This window comes from Cupressus sempervirens, chromosome 8 (assembly GCF_028749045.1).
Source record: "Cupressus sempervirens isolate cs-2001-9-10 chromosome 8, ASM2874904v1, whole genome shotgun sequence".
Taxonomy (NCBI): Eukaryota; Viridiplantae; Streptophyta; class Pinopsida; order Cupressales; family Cupressaceae; genus Cupressus; species Cupressus sempervirens.
This window is the reverse complement of record NC_143125.1, coordinates 694386853-694410194: the sequence shown is the minus strand read 5'-3', so window position 1 is coordinate 694410194 and position 23342 is coordinate 694386853. Positions and strand designations below refer to the sequence as shown.

The following is a 23342-nucleotide window of genomic DNA, read 5'->3' as shown; positions in this document are numbered from 1 at the left end:
CATTGTCTACGATATCAAAGCTGAATACTCGTCCAACACCTCTATGATTTGTGTATTCCCTCTTATCACCTTTATTTATAACACGAGATGTTATAGCCTATCTCGTCTGGTATGGATTTAGGTCTTTGATAGTAGTAGGAATGGTTGGCCTTTGGGTTGACTTTGGTGAGCTTTGTATACCAAAATGTGCTTTATGGTGCTTTGTTGAGGTCACATACGAGGCACTATCAGTACATATCGCAGGCTCTACCTGGGCTTGTATTACTTTTGGTATGGGCCTGGCATCGCCAATAAGTTCATGATTTGTTTCAATGATTTGCATGCTTCCTATTACCACCCACCTGTACATGAGATATATCACGAGTTAGGTACCTTTCAAATTTAACATTCTAGCACAAAATGAGCATAATAAGTGCATAATAGTGAGGTTTAGTTGCACTCACCTTGATTTGGTTATTGTTGGGCTACTATACTTATTTAGTTGTAGTATTGTCCCAATACACAGTTCATGTTCTGCTACATGGTGGTTGTATTTCATAGGCAACAAAGCATTGATTTTGTACTCCCCATCTGATATGTCTATCCTATATCGCTTAATTTCTTCTTGCCCAAATCTAAGGTCAGAGATTGCAACTATCTGTACGTTTGGGTTTATTGGTGGTTCTCCACTATGAATAAGTTTGATTGCTCCTTTTGTTAGAAAGGAATCCATGTGTTGTAAATTATCACAACTCCTGCAAAACCATTGCATTGATCTTTAACTTGGGAATTTCCTAAATAGATGAGTAGTTATGAGGTATGTATAACTGTAAAATGAAAATAATCATTCTAATGTATGTCAAGCATGCTAACGTGTTACTTAAATCGCATATCAGAGCTCGGGCGAGTACCTCACATCCTACTTTCAGCTTGGAAATTTGAGGTTAGCAAAAGCGATAGTTACAAATTTGACCTCTACAATTTAAGACTGAAGATTCTCTATCAAAGTAGTTTTTACAGCATTTACTCTACCTTCAAAATCCGCAGCAATAGAAATGTCTGAAAGATATTGTTGACCAATGGAGCGAAGAGACTAATGTCAAAATCTCTATATCTTTATAATATGCTGAAGAAACTATCCTCTATTTCTTTATAATTTGCTGAAGAAACTATCCGCTGGGGGGGGTTTGGACTAATTTTCCTAGCATAACGTGTTCTTCAAATTCTAGGAAAGACATACTGGGTGGCTACATGCCTATGCGATAAATTGTCAGTTAAATCTGGGTATACTTTTTTTTCCTTTTCTCATTACATAGCCTTTGCAGCACATGCCTATGAGATAAATGGTCAGTTAAATCTATGTACATTTTTCTTCTTTTCTCATTACATAGCCTTTGTAACATTGTCTGCTATGGTCATGCATGCAGTAATTGTCCATGGAAAGTAATAATTTCTCTATTACCGTCAAACTTAGAAATTTTTATTATCTGTTACCACACAGATCAGTTGCAGATATAAATCCAAAAAAATCCATCTAAAATTTATGCAACAGAGTTCAGCTAGAGAGATGGAATTCTGAGATTGGGATTTTAGTGGTGATAGCGACTGTTTTCTTCAATTGAAGATGCCTGTGAAAGGTTGGTTACTTCTTTTTGTGTTCTTACATTTTTCCTTGTTCTGCTTCAGATTAGGGTTCCTGTTTTTTCTGATTGGTGAGAGTGCCAATTCTTAATTTTACCTACCCCATTAAGAGTCCTACGTGGGGACATGCATAGACTAATTGAATTTGGAGAATCTTAGTTCAATGTGCATCAATGATGGTGATTATGCATGATGCCAGTAAACTTACACATACACGAGGTGATGCCCCAAAAGCTTCAAGGCTGACCAATAATCAAATCATTTAATTTTGGGGTCATTGGTCCTTATCACACTTGCCCCTGATGGTATAGTGTATTTCCAGCCAACGCATCATTTTTACATCTCTATATAAAGAGAAGACCGATATCATATGAGGACAGTCAGCTAGGAGCACAACTGAATGGTAGACCAAAGTATTGAGATCCCTCTGACCTCATTTTAAATTAAAAGGTTGATGTGTATTGTGCAACAAGTTCATGAAACCATTTTGTCAACTCAATAACAATTCTGTTATTTATGTAATCTTTTCTGTTAACCCATCATGTTACGTTTTGTGTATTTCATTTTACTACATCCTTTGTCAAAGCAGTTTTGTCTCCAAATCCAGACTAAGCTGAAAAATTGGATTCCATTTTGAAATTTTCCAATGACTCTGGTAGCCTTGACCGATCTCTTCATCGTGGGATTCCTTGTATGTTCTTAAATTTCCTATACATCTAACTTAATACGCTTTAGTAAACTTGGCAACGTTTTATAGTCCTAGTTGGACACTCCAACCTTAACTCATTTTGGCACCCACTACCTCCTAAAGTTTCCATTTGGAGATGGTATCACTGATCACCATGAGAAGGTTGTCCCATCATTCGAACAATAAAGACAGCGGAGTAATGAATTGATCTTCTTCATCCATCTTCACAACTATTGATTATAACTAACTTATGATAATATGGAATCTGTTTAGAGACTCTGCTAGAGTCTATATCACTCGTCCATATGTAATACAACTTGTTCCTAGAAACAAACTTATTTACAACAAATTCCAGTCTAGTCTAGGTTTCCCAGTTTCTTCCAAAAGAGGTCAGTGAAGGCTTCTCCCAAAACATTCAAAAGGATCGAACCTAACAAACAAAGTCTAGCTAGGCATCTTTATTTTTTATCCAGTACTTTCCAATTTGGTAATGGCTGTAGGTTTACAGCTAGAAATTGCAAACTTTGCCTCTGTCTACAAGTTGGTCCTTCAACATGAGCTCTCAAAGCTCAAAGTTGGTTCCACAGAGCTTTTGATCTCGAATCCTCCACTAGATCTTCTCAATTCTCCATACTTTAAAAATAGATCCTCCTATGCGTAACTCCCAAATAACTAGGTTTAAATTTCAAATAAGTTCTACTCCTCTCATGGTTCTAAGAAGCCAGCCAAGCTTCAATACTAAATGGTCAGTTAAATCTAGGTACATTTTTATTCTTTTCTCATTACATAGCCTTTGCAGCATTGTCTGCTATGGTCATGCATACAGTAATCATCCATGGAAAGTCACTTATTGAATGACTCTCCTGTATTATTATGATTACATCGAAAATGTTCTGGTTTAGTTTCCAATCTTTTTGCCTCTTAGGTAATCTCATTTCACTGCCAATATGCTATTTTTTTCTATATAAGGCCCACTGGCCTGCATTGTTCATTCATGAAGACTAATATTTATTTACTGGTACTCTGTTCTTATTTACATAGTGCCTAACATGAATAGAGTTTTCCTAGATACTGCATAGGAAGTGGTTAATCAGGGCCTCTGCACCAGAAGCCCTGCATCACAAATCAATGCAACGTTAGTTGCTAAAGAGTTGGGTATATCCGCTACAATGCTACAATGATAAACCTACCCAAACTCATGAATTTTAAGAAGCAATAGATCAATACCATATCTGATTTCCTAAAAGCTCTAAGAGGTAATTTTTATCATGTACAAGTACATATGTTTATGTAATGTCCAACAATTAATTAAGAATGACTCATGCAGCTGCTGGTTATAGATAAAGTAAGGGGTTACCTACTTAAGCCAATCTACAAACACAACACTCCATTTAATGACCAGATAATGTCCTACCGGAAAAAGGATATGGGTTAAGAACTAAGAACTCAAAACTATATCTTGAAAAATGCATAGGTTCAGTGACATCAAATGGCCATCTAATCCTATGCTGATATACAAAATTTACCACCAACAATTATTGTTCTAGCAAGGTTCTTGAATAATACAAAAAGTAAACCATGCAGGCAGTAAAGATGATATAACAAACACATAAATAGGTTGTGGTCACTGTTTAACACAATCAAATGCATTAAACTACGAACAACTAAAACCATTAAAAATTTTGTTAAGGAATTCCATGGCTTTCAAAATCCTTGGACCTCAAAAACCTCACTTGATAACAGCTTAAAGGCCTCGCAAGGGAATTTGGTCTATGGCCATTGTCTGGGTTGTATTTTAGGCTATATAAAGATCTCATACTACCTTTTTCCTGAAATCACAATCATACTGATAATGCAAGAAGAGCAGGACAATCTTAATTGTTCTCCTTAGAAAACATGACCCTTATAAATAATACAGGTTAGCATCTCCTCTTGCCGTAATAATATGTGTCCTTCAAATACATAATCATAATCATTATACAGGCTGGCCTGTCATAATATGTGTCCCTAATAGTATGTGTCGTCCTTAGAAAACATAATCATGATTCATCATCACAATAGGATAAAAAATTGGCCTGCCAAAGGAAAAAGCTATATTTTCAAAATATAGCTCAGGATATTTATAGTTCACATTTCATGAAATGCAATGATTTCTTTGAGTTTTAAGAATAAAAGTTTAATGTAAGGTCAGTTCCATATAAAATGCCACAATCCTGTATCATTAAATTTTCTAAAACGTATACAACATTCCCATGTAAGATGCTACAATCCTATTTCATTCAATAATGCTGGAAAATACCTAACTCCAATCTCTAAATTCTGTGTCTCATAAGCATATAAGAGCAGTTGGTAACATATTTCCATTCAACACAATTCATCATTCACCAGAAACTACTTGCAGTGTCTAAGTTCACAGACCAATAAAACTGTGTTTAAATAAAACCATTTTAAATTTTAGAAAAGAATCTCATGGCTTTCAAAAACCTTGTATCTCAAAATAAAATCTGATAACACTATCAGACATTGAACATGATCCTAGGCCCTAGTCTGTGAGGCATGGATTATGAAAAAAATGAACTTTAAGAGGTACAGTTTCCAGCAAAGAGAGGCAACATAAGCTCCGAATCAAAAATTAAGAGAAGATAGGTTTAATTAGAATGGAGTACACTATTCAAGTTTTGTGAAAGAAATAAAATGCTCTCAGTGCAATACGAAAGCCTTTAAAGGTTTACATAACAAGATTTCCAACAGATCTTTTTATACAAAAGTATTCGAAGGTTTATACAACAAGATTCCTATCCCAGCAAGGTATTTACTGTCTAGTATCACCTGGCATACTGTTATTGGTGATGTGATTTGGAACACAAAATTCAAGATCATAGCTATGTCGTCATCACAAAATTGTGTTACTGTTCTGATAGCTACAAATATGTACAACAGTGGGGCATTATTCTTTTGCTAGCAACATTTTTAGACTTTGAAACAACAACATTGTTTAGTCATAGCCAGACACCAAATTTTGACTATTTGTCCTTTGGTGGCCACATTGTTTCTGAATATCGCATAAACTATGCTATGCAAGCTGAATTGTCCATACTATAAAATTGGTAATGGCCTATTTCTCGGGTTGTTTTACAGAATGCTACAAGTATCTTGTACATTGCATCTATGGCAGTGACTGCCTCCTCTACCTTGTCGATACTGTTATTGTCTACAGCGTTTGTCATAGAGCATGCCCACCGTAGATCTATGACAAATGCATCACAGTTTGTAATGATGTTTTCAGCAACAACCTCAATATCGTTAATGTTGATTACAGGACCAACAACAGAAGTTGATTCTGCCTCTGAGGCTGTAGCATTTATTGCCTGCTCAACATCTGAACCACCATCATCCCCTGTTGTACGGACAGTGATAATGTTGTCATCATATGGGTTATCATCCCCGCTGAGTGTATTGATAGTGACAATGTCATCATCGTTATGTGCTTCCGCCATAAGCTAGTTGCACAAACACAAAGGACACAAGTTGAGTTCATCCAAATGTCTGTTAAATAGATCGCAAGAGTTTATACCAATATCTTAATGACTAATGATTGGCATTGAAAAACAATTTCCATGATGCAAAAAAGGCCCTAAAAATCACTTTCCGAGATGCAAGAAGGCCGTAAAAAATACCTATCATACAAATTAGTCACCATCACCATAATTAGATGAGGGAAATAACTTAGAACCTTTGAAATTAGAAAATGCTCTTGCACTTAGTATGTGCATTTCATTGGTACTTGCCACGTCAAAGAGCATAGACAAGTAAGAAAGGTCCCAGAAATCAGTGGGAAACTCAATACTTTATCATCCAAACATTATCATACTACTGAGCTCCAAAAATATGGTTCATACCGCACGTTTCTAGGCTTTTGGAAGGTATGGTGAGTTTTCTGATTTCTTTACTTATCTTTATAAGTGATTTCAAATCTATGTAAGATGAAATTGATTATGATTCTAATCTATGTAAGATGGAATTGAATCTTATTCTTATTTGACCAGTTTTCGTCCCTATCTCATCTGATGCCTATCAAAACTGGATCATTGAAGGAATGATTGGATTGGGGAATTCCTACAGACCTGACTAATTAAATATATTTATATGATTTACTCACACATTTGCCTCAACCAGAAAATGAGGAAAAGGTTTGAGCCTCTGCTGCTACTTGATCTGCATTTAATGAAGGTAAGGAAATAGAGCCAAAGTTTTAGACAATTTTGAGCTGTTGGTTTTTCTTTCTTAAGCTGCCCAATATTCATGCCTTACAGCACTGTAATAAACCATTTCTAATACATGAACAATATTTTTATAAAACTTTTCACAACATTAATAATAAAGAACTTCATAATATTTTTAAAACATTATAAATTTTCACAAATTTTCCTTTCGAATGAAGGCCAAGATTAGTTAGAACTCCTTACTTGTTTTTAAAACTCAATAACATTAGTGGCCGATTAACTTTAAGATTTGATTCTTGGAATCCTTTCACATTGGTAAATGTGATGGACGTTTATGAGCAATAAATGAGTAATAGGAAATCTTGGGGCTGGATAGCTAGTGCCTTCCTTTCTCACTCGCGGAAATTAGTCAACCAGTCTTATGATGGTATTAAGGTAACTATCATGTGTGTTTGCATGAAGTCAAATCTGTTTTAATCATTGATGAGTATGAAATGGTCATATTATAACATATTCAATCGCACGTTAGCTATAAAGTTTCACCATGAACTTACATAACAATAGTGTTGATATGAATTTACCAGCCTAACATAATGTAATAATACAGTATATGTTTAAAATTCTCTGCCAATCAATTCACAGCTGTATCACAGAATTTATTTATATCAGCACAGTTCTGAATTATTCCAAGGCACAGTTCTACATGCTAAATAAAATTAGGTTTTTGTGGTCCTGATGTTGGTTCCTTAGCATGGTTTGTGTGGTGCAACTTGCATGGTGGTCCTAATAGTCAAAAGTTAAAACTGATTTGTGCAGCTTGATTCTACTATTATTTACGCACGGCCATATGTTTCTTTTGTCAAATGAATCACTCTCCTGATGAAGCCTTTGTTTGATATTGTCCAACACTCTAATCTACTTCCAAATCAAAAAATCTTAGTTACCGGATTCGCCTGGAAATGACCGGATCCGGACTCGGGTCCGATTCGGATCCGGATCCACGTATGGATCCGTGAGGATCCGGGCAAGATTCGTAATCCTGCCTGTGGATCCGTAAGGATCCTTACAGATCCACAGGCAAGATTACGAATCCTGCCCGAACCCTCGAGGATCCACACGTGGATCCGCGTGAATCCGTGGCAATAATGAAATAAAAAAGCAAAAACGTGGGCCCAATTTCATTTTTTAATTTTTTTTTTTTGTTTCCTAAATGCCCTAAACCCTAAAAACGACCCTCTAAATCACAATGCAAGTTCATTTGCTCTCTATTTTGCTCTCTCATACTTGCTAGTTTGAAGTAAAGTGCTTGGATTCGAAGGAGATCGGTTGTGGAGCTTCAAATACCTTGCAAGAAGTGTTTAAAGTATGCATTTCAACCATATTCTTGAGTTCTTTCATAGATTATTGATTTATTTTTAGTTTTCCAAATTTTCAAGTTTTTGTGCAAGTGTGAACCATGGTTTTCTTTCACTTTTTTTTTTCTAGATTGCAAGAATAGAACAATGAGTAGTCAAGGCTCAGTGGGTGGGGGTGGTGCTACATCACCAAGCTTCAAAATTGATAAGGGGTCTCCTTTATGGAGACACACAACAAGAGTTGCACAATGTCCTGGGGGTGGGGCATACATATGGAAATGTAATTTTTGCAACATACAACATAGAAGCTCCTATTCCCGAGTGAAACTACATTTTTTGGGCCCTGCGGGTGAAGGAATTCACATATGTCAAGATAGTGATAAGAAGGGATTACCAGCTGCACAAATAGCAGCGTTATCAAAAGAGCAAGATGATGCTGATAGAGCAATTGCAAAAGCAAAATGTGGTGCTTCCAAAAAAACAAATATACCAACACCATCATCCGATCAAACAAACACAAGAACACATCTTTTTTTGCCTATGCCAACTACAAATGATGAAGATGAAGACCCATCTCCACTCACCCGCAAGAGAGGCCCACTAGATAGGGCATTCCAAATTGAAAAGAGAGACATTGCTGATCACAAAGTTGGACTTTGTTTAATTGCAAATGGTGTTTCATTTAATTTTGCTAGATCACCTTATTTTAGGGAGATGGTGGAAGCAATAAATGATGCACCCCATGGTTACAAACCGCCTGGTTATGAGAAGTTGCGCACTACCATATTACATGATGAGAGGAAAAATGTAGAGGCTCAACTTCAACCAATACGAGATTTTTGGGGTCACTCGGGTGTGTCTATTATTTCGGATGGGTGGAAAGATTGTAGAAACCGTCCATTGATCAATGTTATTTCTGTATGCCCTGAGAGGGCAATGTTCTTGAACGCAGTTGATTGTGAAGGGCAAGTGAAAGATGCAAAATTTATTTCACGCATTCTCATTGATGCCATAGAGTCAGTGGGTCCTGATAATGTTGTCCAAGTGGTCACAGACAATGCAAAAGTTTGCAGGGCTGCAAGGATAATTATAGAGTCTAGATATGATCATATCTTTTGGACACCATGCACCGTCCACTCTCTCAATTTAGTCATGAAAGCAATTGGCACCGAAATAGATTGGGTGAAAAGGATATATGAGGAAGCGGAAGAGATTCAAATGTTTGGAACAAATCACCACATGTCACAAGCAATTTTTAGGAGTTTCTCGGATTTGGAGTTATTGAAGGTAAATTTTTATATTTAATATATAATTGAATATTATTGGATTCCACAATTATTAATTTTTGTTGTTGTTTACATTAACATGTTTAATTTTTAAATATTTTACTAACTTGAGTTTAACATGTTCTTAGGTTGCTGAAACCCGCTTTGCCTCTCACACAATCGTCTTGAGACGACTTGTGAAGGTAAAATAAGCATTGAAGCATATGGTCATTAGCCCCCAATGGGGCGTTTGGAAGAATTCCAATACAACGAGGACTTTAAATGTGAGAAGAATGATACTAGATGAGGATTGGTGGGGTCTTGTGAGTTATGTGTTGGAAATCACCGATCCAATAATGGCAATGCTTCGCTTTGCAAATAGTGATGAGCCATGCCTTCAGGATATTTATGATTCCATGGAGAGTATGCTAGAAAAAATTAAAATGGTAAGTTTTACGCTCTTTTACAACAATTTTTAATTTGAGAGATATCTAGATTCTAAAGTTTAAATTGACATATTCACTAATTATAATTATTATTCATATTTCATATCTTAGGTCATATAGAGGAGGGAGAATAATCCTAAGGACACCTTTTACAAGAAGGTGGAAAAAATTGTTCATCATCGATGGAACAAGATGACCACACCTTTGCACCTCCTTGCATATGCTCTATCCTCGAGGTACTGTAGTTCTTATCAAATGTTTGTGCTATTGATATTTGATAGTGTTCAATTGTCTTTTGTTATCCCCAGGTACTATAGTGCAGATGTACTTTGCCTTCCAGGTAGAGTGCCACCATTTAGAGATGCAGAGGTTGCAGATGGGTATAAGAGAGCACTAGCTAAGATATTCCAAGATCCAGAGATTGGGGCAATTGTGGGGAATGAATTTGCTACTTTTAGCTCAGATGAGGATTTCCACCCTATTGCCATAGCAGACTAAAGCAAGATGGGTGCCATCAAATGGTGGTACCTTCATGGGCAAGCCTTCATGTACCTCCAACCTCTTGCCATAAAGGTCCTATCCCAAGTAAGTTTGTAAAATTAAGCTTAAGGTTAACATTCTCAATTCCTTGAATTTATTATTTAATTTATTTATCTTGATTGTTGTATTGATAATTTTTAATTTCTCTTTAGGTTGCCAGCTCTTCTGCAGCTGAGCGGAATTGGGGTACTTACTCCTTGATCCACTCAGTCAAATGCAACCGATTGGCTCCAAAAGAATAAGAAGACCTTGTGTTCATTCACAACAATTTGCGCTTGTTGTCACGGAAGGATCCTAAGTACAAGAAGGGGCCCGAAAAGCTTTGGGATGTAGCACCCGAGACTCCTGATTTAGATATGACCATCCGGGATCTTGCTAGATCCACTTTGATTGATGTGGATGATGAGTAGGAGGATTATGAGTTAACAATCCCCTCTACTACTAGTGGTTTGGGTTCCTCTACTGATACAGATGTAGCACTTGCAGCTCACCAGTACCCCTCTGATACGTATTCCAATAACACCTATTTGGGTGGAATTGCAAAACCTCTTTTTTGGGCCAAAATTGGAATACATATTCCTATTTTACTTCGTATTCCAATTCCATTTTGGTGCATCTAAATAAGGAATTCAAAAATTTTGGAATACATATTCCAGAATACGTATTCCTATTTTGCTCGCCAAACGGGCCCTTAGGACTCGTTTGGTTGCGGGAATAGGAATGGGTGAATAGGAATATGTATTCTGGAATAGAAAATAGGGCTATGTATTCCTGTTCTCTGTTTGGTTCAGCCAATATTTGATGGGAATTCGCGAACCCCAAAATTTATGTTTTCTAAAATAAAAAAAAGTGGAATAGGAATACGTATTCCAATAATACCTATTTGGTTGGAATGGCAAAACCCCATTTTGGGCCAAAATTGGAATACGCATTCCTATTTTACTTCGTATTCCAATTTCATTTTGGTACATCCAAACGAGGAATTCAAAATTTTAAGAATTTACATATGCCTATTTTGCTTGTATTCCCGTTGCCTAATGGGCACTCAAAGTATCAACAGCCATGACTGAAGCTACAACCAAGATGTACATATTCCAAGTTGAAAGCATAGAGTTGAACACCATATTGCACAAGACTAATTGATGACACTGTGATTAGCTTGAATTTTAAACTTTTCTTCAAAAGCACAAAGCTGATGATTTATATGTTCAAGCGATTTTTTAAGAGCTATATTGATTTGAATGACGGCTTTCAAAGCAAGGAGCATAGGAAAGAAATCTGAAGTAACCATCAAATACTCAACCTCAGACGAATGGAAAGTGTGAGCAAAGACAGCTATACACCTTAATTGCCAAATCTGCTTAAAGATAATGTGCTTGAAGGATTGAATGATAATATTAGGGGCTGGAGAAAAACCAAGTAATACATTTTTCCAAGACTAAGTTTGAGGAAACAAAGCTGGAAAGGTGGAACCTCCAGAGTTTTTAGGCATGAGGGCAAAACCAAAATGTTTGCTTAATAGTCTCTCTTTTACGGCAAAATTTCTAAACAAGAGATTGTCTAGAAAAAAAAAGAGATTATTGCCAATTGGAATTTTGACATGCAAAATTTTCCACGACAACAACTGAGCTTGAGCATCAGCTTTAGACTTCCAGATGAGAGCAATAAAAAAGAGATAGTCGCCAATTGGAATTTTGACATGCAAAATTTTCCACAACAACAACTGAGCCTAAGCATAAGCTTTAGACTTCCAGATGAGAGTGTTTAATTTGTTCCAAGAGGATCTTTTGAGATTACACTGCCACTTGGTGTTAAGTTGCTGGGAAAGCTAAATGGTAGGGATCAACTGTTTATATACAGCTTTGCGCAAGAAACTCTAAAAAGTATGAGTGTTGGGCCATCTCTAGTCCTTTAAAAAACTATCATGGCAAGGTGTGGACATGAGGCACAACAATTTGGGACTCAACAGTTGAAGGATTTGAAGGATTGGTCTTTTATAAGTAGAGGATAGATTGAACTGTGATTTGATTTGCTCCCATGATTTCTTGTCAAACCTAAGGGGGTCCCACAAGTCACGAAACACACAAATACCTTTCTTAAACAGTTGTCTTCCCTTGAGATGTTTTAAGATAGCCAAAGGACTATTGTTTTCCTAGACCAGTCGATTCCACCAAATGGAGGAGGAAGCAAAACTTAAACCATGACTTAAAGTCTGATCACACCAACACAATTTCTTTGAAGTAATTTTCCAAGCCCTCCAAATGGAATTAAAAGGAGCTAAACCATGGGTTTTAAAATAGGGGGCCAACAACACTTTATCTTGCCAACTAACTATGTGCCATGATTTCCCAGCAGTAGTTGTTTGAATACGGTATCGAACCAGATGTTTCCAAGGCGTATCACCCTCTAAGGCCCTTACAATCCATTTTATGTTGAGGCAAATGCCTTGTGTGTATGGATCAATAATGCCCAAACTTTATAGTATGCCATTAGACAATTCCCTAAGGTAGGGACTAATAAGTATTTTAAAGAACTTAAATGTCAAACATCGCTGTGAATGAACATATTTGATTACAAATATTAACCAAATATTATTAATACCAAACATTGTACAGGTAAATATAGGTGAGCATCGGAGTTTGAACAGAGACTTCCTTAACATGAGGAGTATCAAGCACATTGACACTCACTTCCAAGAGTAACAAGACTTCTATGTCATTTCCATGGTGAAGTACATGGTGAAGAAAACAAGGAATGGATGTGCAAGCCTGCTCTTGCTAATGCTGCTTTCAGTATGATATCTTTCTTACTTGGTTTATTAACATCTGTTCTATCTAAAATATTTTGGAATGAAGATTGCAACATATGCATGTGCAAGAACTATTTTAGAGGTAGGAAGGTGTTAGGAAAGCTTGGAGGAGTGTTAATAAAAAAGAGATTGTCGTCAATTGGAATTTTGACATGTAAAATTTTCCATGACAACAACTTAGCCTGAGCATCAGTTTAGACTTCCAGATGAGAGATCTGAATTTGTTCCAAGAGGATCTTTTGAGATTACACTGCCACTTGGTGTTAAGTCGCAGCTATTTATATACAGCTCTGAGCAGGAAACTCTGAAAAGTATGAGTGCTGGGCCATCTCCAGTCCTTTAAAAAACTATCATGGCAAGGTGTGGACATGAGGCACAACAATTCGGGACTCAACAGTTGAAGGATTGGTCTTTTATAAGTAGAGGATAGATTGAACTGTGATTTGATTTGCTCCCATGATTTCTAGTCAAACCTAAGGGGGTCCCACAAGTCACGAAACACACAAATACCTTTCTTAAACATTTGTCTTCCCTTGAGATGTTTTAAGATAGCCAGAGGGCTATTGTTTTCCTGGACTAGTTGGTTCCACCAAATGGAGGAGGAAGCAAAACTTAAACCATGACTTAAAATCTGATCATACCAACACAATTTCTTTGAAGTAATTTGCCAAGCCCTCCAAATGGAATTAAAAGGAGTTGAACCATGAGTTTTAAAATAGGGGGCCAACAACACTTTATCTTGCCAACTAACTACGTGCCATGATTTCCCAGTAATAGTTGTTTGAATACGGTATCGAACTAGATGTTTCCAAGGTGTATCATGCTCTAAAGCCCTTACAATCCATTTTTTGTTCAGGCAAATGCCTTGTGTGTACAGATCAATAATGCCCAAACTTTATAGTATGCCATTAGACAATTCCCTAAGGTAGGGACTAATAAGTATTTTAAAGAACTTAAATGTCAAACATCGCGGTGAATGAACATATAATATTGCTCTCCCAAACTTTATAGTATGCCATTAGACAATTCCCTAAGGCAAGGACTAATAAGTATTTTAAAGAACTTAAATGTCAAACATCGCGGTGAATGAACATATTTGATTACAACAAATATTAACCAAATATTATTAATACCAAACATTGTACAAGTAAATATAGGTGAGCATCAGAGTTTGAACAAAGACTTCCTTAACATGAGGAGTATCAAGCATATTGACACTCACTTCCAAGAGTAATAAGACTTCTATGTCATTTCCATGGTGAAGTAAATGGTGAAGAAAACAAGGAATGGATGTGCAAGCCTGCTCTTGCTAATGCTGCTTTCAGTATTGTATCTTTCTTACTTGGTTCATTAACATATGTTCTATCTAAAATATTTTGGAATGAAGACTGCAACATATGCATGTGCAAGAACTATTTTAGAGGCAAGAGGGTGTTAGGAAAGCTTTCATCATTGCCTTAAGGTTTAGTTCTATTATGGGATTTTTGCTTGTTGCAAATGGATTGTTGGTGCTTTATACTACCATTAATCTTTTGAAGCTACTATACTATGGAGATAATTGGGAGGGTCTTTTTGAAGCTATTACTAGTTATGGTCTTAGAGGTTCCTCCATGGCTCTGTTTATCAGAGTTGGTGGTGGTATTAACACTGAAACAAAAAATGGTGGGGTTGATCTCCTTGGAAAGGTTGAGAGTCACATTCTTGAAGATGATCCATGAAACCCTATGGTTATTGCTGATAATGTTGGTGACAATGTTGAAGATATGGGGTTGGATCTGTTTGACTCCTATGCTAAATCCTCAGGTGCATTGTTGTTTTTAGCATCAATATAATCATTTGGAACATCACATGATTTTACTGCAATGTGCTTTCCCTTTCTCATAAGTTCAATGGGTATCATTATTTTCTCAATTACAACTTCATTTGTGATAGACATATTTGAGATTAAGGTTATGAAGGAAATCAAGCCTACTTTGAAAAATTAGCTTATTACTTTTACTGTATCAAATTTAGAAGGCGCATATTATATGCACAAGATGGGCTAGTTCTAGCCATAGTTGGGAGAGTGAAGCACTTCTATGAACGAAGAATCTAGGTTCCAACTGAGTTAGTTTTTAAAGAACATGCTCAAGTACACTAGGCAAGACAATATTCTAATACTCCCAATAGGTCAAATAACAAATATATCGAACCCTTACAAGGAACTTGCAATACTACCATACATCTCAATGTGAGAAATACATCAAAACCAATATGCAAGGAAACAACATCTCTAAACATGAGGGTGATCTAAACATATGGCATTCAGTTATACAATAACTCATTTGTAAAACACACCAACCAATGCATAATCATAGTCACAATAATGACAATTAATAAAAATAAGAGTTTTGAAGGAGCTTGAGTCCCTGCGTTGTGGCAAAATTTTGTTAATGGAATTCTTTATAATTTTTTCCTCTTTAATAATTTTGATAAAAGAATGAGTAGTTGGAAGAGCTTGAGTCCGTATGTTTGAGTTAATGATTCATATTTTAATAATAGAATAAAAATTTATTTTAATCTTTAGACCATATGGATGTTATAGTCAAAGACACACAATGTTTTTGAAAAGAGAAGTTATAAATTTTAACAAATTTAATTTAGATATTTAATTTATATTTTAAATTTTAGTTTTATAGAATAATGTGGCAACTAGCCATTGTCTAAAAATATAGAACCTAATGTAATGCATTGTAAAATCACGAGATTTGAATCAATAGATTTATAACCAAGAAATTTAAGATTTTTACAATTTTATTACATAAGTTAAATTTAGAAATTATTATTTTTTATTTATTTTTATTAATATACACTAAAGTGCAATATAACTCTTAATAGAAATAGTATATTTAAATAAAAAAATCAAATTTAATAATTTACAATGATAATTGATTTATATAAAAATAATTTTAAAAATAATTTAAAATATATTAACAATTTTGAAAACCATTTTCAAAACTAAAAATTGTGATAATTAATATTGATTAGACATTATTTTTGTTGTGAAAGATAAAAATATTATGTTTTTAAAAAATCTAATTAACTTGTGACAAATGTGGAAAAGATAAAGTTGTAATTAATAATGAAATTATCACAAATATGGAAAAGATAAAGTTGTAATTAATGAATTCATTAATGCATGATAAAGTTGTTAGAAAATATATGTATTTTTGTTGGAGAAAATTGAAATTTCTTCGTAGGAAAATGGTCATTAGCCAATTGAAAAAGAAGATTTATGTTTTTATAAATAGATTTAAAAATATATAAGCATATAACTTTAGGAATAGAATAATTGTTCCCTAAAAATTAATAAAAAAACAACAGTTCTCTGCCTTCTAAAAGGTCGAACTAATCATAATTTTAAATGACAATAAAATATTTGAGTTTACATTTTTTTAATTCAAATTTTATAAAAATTGTTACAATTTTTTTTTTTTCCAAAATTCGTTATAAAATATTTTGAAAATTATAATATCTTTGGTGAAAATATATATTTTTTAAAATAAATAAAAATTGGAATGTAAAGTAAAGTTTGGACAATAAACATACAAGAATAATATATTAGAAATTAAATTTCAACCTTATTTCATAAAAAGTGACAATATTTTCTAAAAAAGTTATTTGTAAGATCTCTTTTTTAAGAACACAAATTAGCCACCATTAACCAACTCAACATAAATCCATTTTAAACAAAAAAATCACCTATACACAATAATTATTTTATTTTTTTAATATTAAATATACATTTAATTTTAACATTAAAATTACCAAAAATTCTAAAACATATCAACTTTCAATATGGACAAATGCACACGTTGAAATGTTATTAAAAATATTTAATTAGAAAATTTAACGAAGCTAAAGTAGAGTAAATAGCCTTAAAACTTACTATTATCAATTTTTTCCAATTTAAATATAACCAATTAACAAAGTAAAGCAAAGCATAAGGAATATAAATGGTTATGCAGATAATGGGCTAATAAAAGATTACAAATTAATGCATTAAGCTCCAAAAAAGTGAACTAAACCCATACTATGTTGATGAGAGGGACTAGAAACTGCCAATTTTATGATAAACAATGTCTTCCTTTTTCCACTACAGCCTCGTGCGTGAGCATTTGTTTGTTTTCTTGAAGCTTTCAGTGTATATTCAAAAAATACTATACATCATTGATAACATATTATGTCAGTAGTTGTAGTCTTTCACAATCATTGTTCTTTAATTATATTTGTCTGTGGCCTCCCTCTATTCAGTGGGATTCGTGCTCCCTCCATCATTGTCACCTTTTATGTCAGTCGTCTGACGTATACTAACAATCTAATAAATATATATTTAGCTTTCCATTTTTATTTATTTTTGCTATTTTCTGTATTAAAATGGAAAAATAACACTAGGAAAGTTTGTTCTCACTAATAAGAAATAAGAAATTATGTAACAAAAATAGATTTTAAAAATAATCTCTCAAAAACTTCAATTTTTAAGAATCTGTTTGTCATACAAATTAATTGGAAAGGGGTCTTATGAAAACATTCTCTCTGCCTATGTATAGACAGGGACTAATAATGAAGCTAAAACATCCATAAACACTCGAAACAACATATCCAAACATAGCCTATGCATTCAACAAGAGTTGTGATACAACTTGAGTCTCGCCTTATGTAAAAAGAGAAAAATGAAATGTGCTTTATAACTTTGAGAAATTGTGGTATAACTTTAAGAAAATCTATGGTGTATATAATTTAGTAGATATGCAATAGTCATATAACTTGGTTCTTAAAATCTATGGTGTATATAATTTAGTAGATATGCAATAGTCATATAACTTGGTTTATCAATGGTTTTTTAAAGGCAACCATATAATGTTAAAAAAATTAAAACATATAAGAATTTTTTTTCATTTTTTCAGTTTTAGCTCTTTATTATTGAATTTAGATACAAATAATGTACTAGTGTTTTTAGATTTATGGAGTTATATTAATGTTAAAAAACTAAAATATGTATAAGACTTTTTTTAGAATTGTAGAAATATTTATTTTGGAAATCTTTAAAGAAATGTAAAAAATATTTCATTTTATTTTTTATTGGTGGCATAAGAAACATTTTAAATTTTTTAAAAGAAAAATACTAAAATACTGAAAAAAATGAGGAACCAATTAAGAAAAAGAAATAGATTTAAAAAATAAAAATAAAAATAAGATAATTGTGAAACATTACAAATGTAATTAACATTTCTAAAATAGAGGCAAATCAATAGTAGAAAGAAATCTTTTGAATTTTGAAAGGAAAAATTAAAAAACTACAGGCAAAAATAGGAGGAACCAATGAGAAAAAATGAATACCTTTTAAAAAATAAAAAATAAAAATACGAGATGTAAAACATTACAAATGTAATTTACAATAGAAACAAACTAATGAGGCGAAAACATAAGTCTCAATGAAGAACTAATAATACAATGCTAACAACATATGAACATGGAGGAATTACATGATACATATAGCAATGCATCGATAAAACCCAAATTTTCCCTAAGAACTTAAAAAACACAATCCTCTCACAATGATAGAAAAGATACCAAATTTAAAATCTCGATTTCAAAACACAGGGAAGAAGAGTATAACATCGGTTCCACCAAAAACATGTTACTAGTGGTATTTGATGACTATTCTACTTAGATCCATCTTCAAAATACAATGGACAACCTGGATCATAAATAGCTTGGTACGTTGTAGCCTCAATTTTTAATAGGCAACTCAAGTTCTTTTCTTTCACATTTTCTTAAAATCCAAGAGTTATTACATCGTCAGCAGCCACGAGATATTTCTCGACAAATGTTCCAGATATATTTTTAAAAGTATTTTATCAAAAAGGACTATACATTTTATGCATATTAGCAAGGGAAAATTTTAGAAAGATAAAAAGAAATTAATAGGGAGTGGTTACAAGACTCCTTTCAGAATAGAAAGATAAGAAATTAATAGGTAGTGGCTACAAGATTCTTCTCAGAAAATGATTTTGGTAACCTAAATCTATAAAAAATTAAACTTCTATTATGTTAATTCTAACATTTTTGTTTAAGATATAATTTCTTTTGAAAATTTAAGTTGAGGCTCACATGATTCAATTTTTTTTTATTGAATAGTTTATGTGTGGCTTGTATTCTGCAGTTGAAAATTTGACGGTGTGGAATAATAGAAGTTTACATTCCAACAATGACAAGAACAAGTAAGAAGTTAGATTTGGTTACCAGTGAATTAATATGTCCATAATAGATTTATTTTCCCTCTTTTAAATCATGAATCTGGTCTAACAATAGCTTAAACCAATATTGCTAAAATGTTTTTAAATTATTCAGAACCATTTCTCATCTTAGATAATTAGAAATTTAGAAAACCTACATAAATGTCAAGTGGGAATACTTTTATAATAGAAAATGTTGTCAAATTGCATCAGCTAAAAAGTTGACTTGAGGGAACAATTGAAATGGAGGGAGTAAGGCCTTTGTCTGGTCAAGGATTCTATTGTTTTCATTTTGTTAATAGCCATGATCAAGTATCGTTGCATTTTGCCTGCAGAACGAGCCTCTGCACACCAGGTTTGTTTGAAGAACACAATGTAAATGAAATGATCATTTTGTGGGTTTTCTTTTTAATGTTTTGACTAAATTACTTGGTTGTTCAAACACATTTTTATAGTACTAGCATATTTTAATTAGTTCCTGTCGCTGCCAAAAACTATAGAGGAGTGCTTTCCGTTATCTTGTTATGAAACCAAACCTTCTCCGTCAATCTTTAGACTTCTTTTCCCATATTAAATTCCAATTTCTTGTAACATATCTCTTAAAACTTATGAAGCTAATCGAAAGTTAAGAGCAGAAGGGTCGGATTAGTGCTTTCACAATATCCAATGTCAGAGAAGGTGCGACAATCGAGGAACAGGCCTTGGAATGGCAAAGGCTACCCAGCCAGTTATTTCGACTGGCTGGGTATGACGCCGTTTCTCTTCTGTCTTTTTCCTTCCGCCCCTCCCCATGCACGGACCTCACGGCAGACTGTTTTGTACCGTCAGTCATGCACGGACCCTGCGGTACTACATTGCATTTTATGATTTGATTGATTTTTTTTTATGATAAATTTAACAAGTTAGAAATATCAAATTGATTCGTGTTCTTTTAATATGTTTTTTTTATTAGTTGTGATTAAATTTGTATTATAATATCTTATATATAAATAAATTTAAGATTGTTTATGATCAACTAACAAAATATTTAGTTTAAATATTTATGTATGTACGTTAATGTTTTGAGTAATAAATTTTAAAAAATATTAAATTGTATGTTAAATGAACATATATATTAATTTTTAATAACTTGTTGAAATTTTTTATTTTAAGACCTTATTTCATTTATTTTTATTATTTTTATTTAAAATGAAAAGATAATTATATATTGTTGATACTTTTGTGAAAAATAGTTTGCCTCTTATTTTATTTTTAAAATTATTTGATTTAGAAATTAATATAAAGATATAAGCAAAGTTATCATATTTATAATCTATTATCAAATTTAAAATTATAAGTTATTAAAACATTAAATGAAATATAATGATAAATTTCATAAAATAATATAATTACTATGTAAAATGAAATGAGAAAGTTTTTTTTTGCAAAAAGAGGGGTAAAAATTTATTAAGACAGAAAGGAATACAACAAAGAGAGCTCAACAAGGAGCTCGATCCTGAGCAACAAGATCATCAAATTCTTGCACCATCTCAAAGGACAATTGCCCCCTATCCCTAATATTCCAACCCGGATCATGACTAGAAGCCCATTTGGCTAAACAATCAGCAGGTCTATTCCATTCTCGCTGAATATACTTGAACCTAATGAACTGAAAAGAGGAAGAGAAGAAAAGAATCTGCTTAACAACAGTGGCCAGCTGCCAACTAACATCCTCAAGCTCTTGCGAAGAAAGCATGTTCACCACCACTTGGGAATCAGACTCACAAATAATCTTACTCCATCCCCACAAGAAAAACTGTTCCACAGCATATAAAATAGCCTGAGCTTCCATGAGTTTGTTAGTATAATCACCCTTATGAATTGAGAAGAAAAATTTAACATTCCCAGAACTACAACGAGCGACTCTGCCAATACCAGCCGGACCAGGATTCCCACGAGAAGAACCATCAGTGTTAATTTTCAGAACTCCACAGGGAGGAGGAGTCCAGTGCGCATCCCGGTTAACCCGACCCTTCCTCTGATGGTGAAGCTGCCTGGACATAGAAGGAAACCTATGAGCCGCAACCCCATCGTGCAGATGAAAATTGAGGTGATTACAGATAGCAAGATCAACCGGATCCATACCCCCATCAAGCTCACACTTCACAAGAATAGTTTCCTGGAGAGAATGTGATATTTTCCACCAAAGATGCAAAACACCAAGCTGAACATCTTGGAATATGCGACGATTCCTCTCCAACTAGATATGCCAAAGCATGAAAGATGGGCCAGCAATCTAAGCAGCATGGAGAGAAGAAGACTTGGAGGGAGCACTACCCAAGTGAGCCCAGAACTCAGGCAAAGAGGAAGCATGCCGACAAGAGCAACCCCAAGCGCTCCACTAAAGGACTACCATGTAAAAAGGAAATAAGTTTTGACTACCATGTAGAATAATTTTTCTTACTTGTAGCACGTTCAAACCTATTACATTAAAACTCATATCTCACTAATAAAAGAAATATTTTGATTTTTCTTTTTTAATCAAACATTTTATATATATTTTAAGGTTTAGCTCAATGGCATAATATATTCTTATTTGAATATTTAGATTGATGTAAAGAAAGTATTTTGTTTAATTATAGATAATCTTAAAATGAAAAAGATAAAAAAATAATTTAAATATATTTATTATCTATTTAAAAATAATATATTTTTACTTTAAATTTATTTATAACTAAATATTTATATTTTTGTTATTGTTTAGTTAATTAAAATAGATAATTCATAATTAATATATAAATGATGCATTATAATATTTTTATAATTGTTTAGTAAATTGAAATAGATAATTAATATTAAAATGATGTATTAAAATGTTATTAATTAAATCATTCTTAATAAAAATTAAATATATTAATTAAAAAATATTGAAAACATTCATTAATTTAGAAAAAATAAAATTTAATTTTATGGTTATATCTATATTGATTATAATTTAGTTATATCTATAATTATTAATATTTGGTCAAAATTTTCTATGTTGATATTTCCTTTTTTAATGATTTGAGTTTTTATTATTGAAATTACAATGTATTACATATTTTATTTATAGTGAAAATGAAAATTTTAAACAATAATATATGAGAAAAAGAAAAAATTAGAATATTTTTAATTAAAAGTCAAAAGTAACATGATATGCATAATTATATTTAAAATTTTACTTAATTAATATGTAAACTTAAATTATTTTTATAAAATGTGTTTATAAAATAAATAAAAAATAAATAAATAGTTATTTTAATATAACCACGTTATGAAAAGTGTTTAGATAACATAACAAAAAACTCCTAAATCTAGGTGAAAAAATTGAATATGGAAAACTTAAGACTAAAATAATTTAGCCAATAATGTATAGAGTATAAAATTTATAAAGAAATAATTTTTTTAAAGAAATATTCGAATTATTAAAAAAAATTGTTTGTGATTGGTGAGAATTAATTAGTTTTACTATAGTATATTGGTAATATTAGGATTTCACCTAAATATTGTCATTTTTATTAAAAGATTATATCAATCAAACATTTTTAATCCATTAAATTTTAGAAAAGTAATTCGAAAAAACTATTTTGTTAAAAAATTTACAATTTCATTATATAAATTATTAATTTTGTTTTTATAAAAGTTGATTGAAACTATAAAAATTAATAAGAATATTTATAATTGTCAAAGTATATTATAAAGTTAAATAGACAAATTTTTTTTATTATTGTTAAATTTTGTATATTAGATACAATCTAAGTTAAAATTGTTCTTATTTAATCATATATTTAATTATATAATTTAAATTAAATATGAAATTATTTAATCATTAAATGAAAACAATATTAACATAAGACTGTATCTTATAGATGAATTTAAAATAATTCTTTTACATTAGAATAAATTTTGACAATTATAAGTATTCATATTTACAATTCATAATACAATCTTTAAATTTATTTATATATAAGATATTATAATACAAATTTAATCACAACTAATAAAAAAAACATATTAAAATAACACAAATCAATTTGATATTTCTAACTTGTTAAATTTATCATAAAAAAAATTCAATCAAATCATAAGAATGTACTGCC

General features: G+C 32.5%; 1 long non-coding RNA gene across 1 annotated transcript in view; it reads left to right on the top strand.

Moving 5' to 3' along the window:
* LOC149544349 (uncharacterized) overlaps window positions 1-20130 on the top strand; it is a 30130-nt gene extending 10000 nt beyond the window's left edge. The window contains exons 3-4 of the long non-coding RNA XR_016355775.1: window positions 19152-19209; window positions 19438-20130. This is a non-coding gene — a long non-coding RNA (uncharacterized LOC149544349). The remainder of the gene's footprint in view (window positions 1-19151; window positions 19210-19437) is intronic.
* The last annotated feature ends 3212 nt before the right edge of the window (window positions 20131-23342 follow it).